General features: G+C 32.0%; 1 pseudogene; it reads right to left on the bottom strand.

Moving 5' to 3' along the window:
- Window positions 1-680: 680 nt before the first annotated feature.
- LOC147065789 (uncharacterized) lies at window positions 681-4,205 on the bottom strand (annotated as a pseudogene).
- Between the last annotated feature and the right edge of the window lie 1,972 nt (window positions 4,206-6,177).

Genomic DNA, 6,177 nt, shown 5'->3' with positions numbered 1-6,177 from the left:
ATCATTCGGAATTTTTTATTCAAATATATCACACAGCCTTATTATTTGAAGTAGACTATCGCTTTCTTAACATAAAATTTTGTATCAAATAGGTTTTTATGATAATATTCGTGGTGTTAAGACTTTCTATATGATATCTTTAATTTTCCCTCAATTTGAATCTTGGTGTGTGTTATATGGTCGAAAAAAAACAAGAAAACCTTTACATCTGGGATACTCAATACATCGGAATTCTTTTCACACTGTTTATACATATGAGGAAAATCAGACATACAATAAATCCAATAAAAATACTTTGATAAAGGTATTCTTCACCTAATCTTGTAACAATCAATATACATAGGATTATATTTGAGAGTTAAAGAAAAATAAGTGTAGTATTAAATAAAAATAGCTTAAAACAAAGTAGTTTATTAATGAATAAAGATACAACTGAAATGGAAGCATACGCACAAACAATAGGATTTAAAGATTTTTTAACTAATAAATCTTGAGAGAAGAGGATGCATCGAGAAAGATTGTAAAAATGATTAGATAAAGAAGTATCAGCTAAATGTGTTCTATAGAGCAATCTAAAGTTTAGCTTGCACAAAACAACTATATAAAAAGCTAATAATCAAATTAACCTATAAATAAAATCAATGTTAGCATAAAACAAAATAAATAAATTTTTAATGCTGTTATTCGATTTCAAAGAAGAGGGCAATATTCATTGCATTAAGTTCCTGTACAAGAAGCTTAAATGCGTACGGCACATCAACGCCTACTATTTCGCCACCGCATGGGCACATAGTCGACATAGCTCCGCATCCTTTACAAATGCATGCCCGATATTTGTCACTAACATCCAGTAGCCTTTCCTTGAGGAATAATGAGCACCCATGTGAAATAATACAGTCCCTTTCCATTTCTCCGAACCTAAGCCCGCCGTCTCTTGATCTTCCTTCGACAGGTTGTCTCGTGAGTATTTGTACAGGACCTCTAGCCCTAGCGTGTATCTTATCGTCAACCATATGTTTGAGCCTTTGATAATATGTTGGTCCGACAAATATTTGTGCTTCCATTTTTCTTCCCGTAAACCCCGAAAAAAATACTTCGAGTCCTCTACTATTATATCCCAACTTTTTCAATTCACTTGATATTTTATCTACAGTCATATTTTTGTTGAATGGTGTAGCATCGCCGTATTCTCCTTTCAGGGCAGACACTTTTCCAGACAAGCATTCAACCAAGTGTCCTATCGTCATTCTGCTTGGTATGGCGTGTGGATTGATTATTATATCGGGAATAAGACCTGAGCTGGTATATGGCATGTCCTCTTGTCTTAATGTTATTCCTATTGTTCCTTTTTGACCGTGCCTAGAAGCAAATTTGTCACCCATCTGTGGAATACGTTCAGAGCGTACTTTAACCTTAACGAATTTGTAGCCTTCTTTTGAGGTGTATACGACTTTATCGACTATTCCGGATTCGGTGCTTCGCATAGCTGTGCTGCTGTCTACGGTGATATACAAGTCACCTTCATCATTACTTTTTTCTCTGATTCGTTTGGTTTTTCCGATGATGACGTCGTCTCCTGTTACTCTCACACCTTCACATATTAAACCGTCGTTTTCTAGTTTGCTGTAATCTAGATTTCGCATTTTCATTACTTCACCGCGAATCGGTTTACCGAAACTTTCTTCAATACCAGGCTTTTGATTTTCTTGATCCGTGTATGTTCTGTAAAAAAACGATCTAAACATTCCGCGATCTATTGAGCTTTGGTTCATTACAATAGAGTCTTCTTGGTTGTATCCAGAATAGCATGCGATTGCTACTATTGCATTTTGACCGGCTGGCATTTTGTCGAACTGAAGCATTCGAGAGGTTTTACTTTCAACCAATGGCTTTTGGGGGTAGAATAGGATATTGGCGAGTGTGTCCATTCTATAAATGTAGTTTGTGGCGTATAATCCCATTGCTTGTTTTCCCATAGCACTTTGGTATGTGTTACGGGGTGATTGGTTGTGGTCTGAGAATGGGATGAGGGAGGCACAAATTCCAAGAATTGTTGCAGGATGAATTTCGCAATGTGTGTAGCTGACTACATTATTCAAATTAACGCTATTTGAATTGGTGTTAAGTGCACTCTGGTTGTTGTTTTGTGGGTTCTTTGTGTGAAGTTCTTCGAGGGACATACAAATCATGGCGGTTTCTTCCTCCTCAACATCGAGATACTCAATTTTTCCTTCTTTCAAACAATCGTTAAAATTAAGCCCGTTTTGCAAATTCTCTTTATCAATTCTTACCTCGTTATTTTCCACCACAAAAACAGGTCTGCACGGTCTTCCCGAATCCGTTAATATTCTTATTTCGTCTTCTCTAATATCCCACACAATACTGACTTCACTTGATATTTCAGAGTACCTTCTCATCAAAACGAGACTATCTACCATTTTCTTAGCATCAGCAACAACACCACACCATACACCATTAACGAACACTTTAGACATGCATTTTTCCTTATGGCTTTCACTAATAAGCTCCAACGGAATGACCCCCATTTCATCCAATGCCTCAAAAATACGACCACTTCCACTTCCCACAGATATGTAACACATAACAGCTAAATTCTTTACAAGTCCGCACGCTTGACCTTCAGGTGTTTCACTAGGACATACCATTCCCCAATGTGTATTATGTAGCTGTCTCGGTTTAGCTATTTTACCATCTCTTCCGATCGGAGTATTAACTCTTCTAAGATGGCTCATGGTACTGACATAATTGAATCGATTAAGAACTTGTGCAACACCACTTTTGGCCTGCATGGCTTTGGCCTGATCACCCCAATTTCCTGTAGCTAATGCATACCGAAATCCACTCGTAATAATAGATGTCTTTAACCCAATCGCAATATTAAAATCACGATTATTTTCCAAACACTTCTGCATATGTTTCTGTGTCTCCATCGTAAATTTTTTAAAAATCGTACGGAAAAGCGATGCAAGTAATGAACCACACATGTCTACTCTTTTTTTTCCGTAATGGTCACGATCGTCTATTTCTCGACGGGAAAAGGATACTAGAAGAAGACGGTTAATCATGTAACCTAAAAAATACGCTTTTCTCGTTTCGAGAAATTCACGTGTTCCTATATGTGGAAGAAAATGTGCTTCGAGAATTGTACGAGCAAATGATAATCTTTTTTGGCGAGGTGTGTTTGGAGGTGTTGATCTTTTCCCTATATAATCAAGAGCAACCTCTTGGGATTGAATGACAAAAGCATCTTCTATTGATGTGCGGAGAATTTCAGATACTTCGCGTTCAAAAACATTTATATCTTTACCACTATTATGATTTGAATCACCTGTATTGTTGCGGTTCTTATCATTTGTATCTTTGGTTTTGTCATCATTAGAATGATCATACAAAATAAAATTCAGAACGTCTTTATCACTAATAAACCCAAGTGCTCTAAAAAGTATCACTACTGGAATATCGCCTTTCACAAACGGAAGCGCACAAACAAGCCCAGATGCACCTTTCTTTACACTAAAAGGCCGTGCCATTCTACTTCCTATCTCAGGCGCACTCCGTATTTCAGCAAAAAAAACACCACCCTTGGAATATACATGAACAGTATTGGTCGCCATTCTTTCCTGTGAAATTAAAACCTTTTCCGACCCATTTACAATAAAATAACCACCACTATCATAATAACACTCTCCATGCGAAACCACATCCTCTCTAGAAGCATGATATGAAGCTGCACAATGATAAGATCTAACCATGATTGGAATATTTCCTATAGGCACCTTGTGATAAGAATGCTGATCAGATACAAAATCATTCCTTCCTTCTTCTGGATCTTCTCGCATCCGTTTCATACTAATATCAAGAAATAAGGGACAGGTGTATGTCAAATCTCTTAACCGTACTTCTTTAGGTAAAACTATAGTCGAACTGCCATCATTCTCGTAAATTGCAGGTGGCGTACGTACATGGATTTGGTTAAATGTAACCGATATTGTTTCTGTGCTGAGATTCTCGTTTGTAGTCTGGATACGGATCTCTTTATTTTCATCTACTATTTCTTGTAACGTCGTTGATAAAAACGCATCGAATGAATCTATTTGCTGGGAAACTATTCCTCGACGCGAAAAGTATGTCGAAAGTATTGTCCAGGCATCAGATGTTGTAAGAAGAGAATCCGTTTCGTTCATGATGGGTGAAGAAAAAGAATTTTAAATGGACAACAAGAATATTATTTACAATATCGAATTTAAAACTAATTTGAGATAAAATCAAATTTATAATTTTAAACTAGATCTAATTATAAGATGAATACTTTTTAAAATAAATTTTAGATATCTTTAGTATAAAACTTTATAATGAATACTGGATTTAAATAAGAATGATGTACTTTACAGTAATGTATTTACAATGCTTTTTTTTACGTATTTGTAGATATGTTTAACGATTTTTATTATCGATACTGGATTTAAATAAGAATGATATTTTATAAAATAATAATTTGGGCATATTTTTTTCTTGATAAATAAAGAATTTTTAATAAAGATAAATTGAAATATATTTTATATTAAAAAAAGAGGTTGATTCATTTTAAAAATATCATATAAAGGCTATTTTTTATACAATAATGGGAAAATAAGGATTATTAGATAGTCAAAAATAAAAGATGTTTTGGTAAAATATTACATCTAAAAAAGAATATTTTATGAGTTATCTTGGTATTCGAACTTATCTTATCTAGATAAATTTAGCCCATGAATTAAGCTTTTAACAGGAATAATTGATCTTATTTTTTTTATGGAATTTAATTATGCTTCTCGATGAGAGCCGTTAAAACACAGGTCATACACGGCCTTTTCATTTATTTATATACATGCTATTTATTATGATACTTTATTTTATTTCTATAAATTACTAACATACATTTGAAATTATACTAAGATAATGCCTTTTCAATATTTTTATCGTGCAAAGCGCAGAGACCAGAAATATTTTATAAATGTATAAACTAACTGCAAATATATACCCAAAATATAGCTGAATTTATATTTTTCTTCATATAATAAGCACCATGTATAATCATTAAGTATCACGGTCACGATTATCGCGTTATTATTTTTATTAATGTACGGGGAATGGAAAAAAATCTATCTTAGACAGGCGATCCACTGCTTAAATCTTACTGACTAATATAGTTAATTTATTCTGTAATGTTATTAAATTATAAATAATGATTAGATATTATTTTTGTCACCTAGATACTTTAATAGAAATACATTATTTTTTATATTTAATACAAGAATCTCTTTGATAAGCAAAAAGATAAAACTCGAATTTATTCTAAAAAAATTTTTATTGTGAAGATGTTGCCATATTTTGCAATATACATACATATTAAACTCTGTTTGCTAGTTTAAATAAATTTAAACAGATGATAAATCATGATTATGAAATTTTTCTTTTGGCTGTCTAAAATTAACGATTATCAGTTTCTTGTAAATTCAAATAAAGCTACCACCGATAAACCCCAATTTAAGTATTTGAGATTTATATACAAATTTAATGCAAAAAGTAAAACGGATACCTTTTACGTATGTAAATAATATGCTCAATTTGAATTTCAAATAAACTTAAATTGGGTTTTATTTAATAATAATAAAAGATAATTACTAAAAAAAAACTTTGATTTTTTTTTAAAAATACAAGAATTATGATTTTATGCTAAAAAAACCAATTATTACCCTTCTTATCTAAATAAATGAAATAATTATAATTATTTTAAAACAAATTGTGTATGTATTCGTATCGTACTATACAATAAGGACATTACAGAAAGAATTATCAATTATTAAAAATATCGCTTATTTAACTTATTAAAAATGGATTGTATACAATAAATAAAGTCTTATATTTTTAGTGTAAAATTTCAAAATAAAACAAATAAAACCGATGAAAAAACGTATATCTCTATTTAAAATGTATATTTTAGCCTTTTAATATTATTAAATTCTTCATAAGTTTTCATTTTAAAATTATAATAACTTCAAAAGCTTTCATTGTTGTTGTACAATCAGATAGCAAAAATAAACGAAAGGAAACCAAAATATCATGCAGAAAACAAAGTAAATGAATCTTTTCTGGCATTTTTTTATAAATTAAACC

This window comes from Rhyacophila brunnea, unplaced genomic scaffold, assembly GCF_057557595.1.
Source record: "Rhyacophila brunnea isolate RB1 unplaced genomic scaffold, BYU_Rbru_1.0 scaffold_57, whole genome shotgun sequence".
NCBI lineage: Eukaryota > Metazoa > Arthropoda > Insecta > Trichoptera > Rhyacophilidae > Rhyacophila > Rhyacophila brunnea.
Note: the sequence above shows the minus strand (reverse complement) of the source record. Positions and strands in the feature narration are given on the sequence as shown.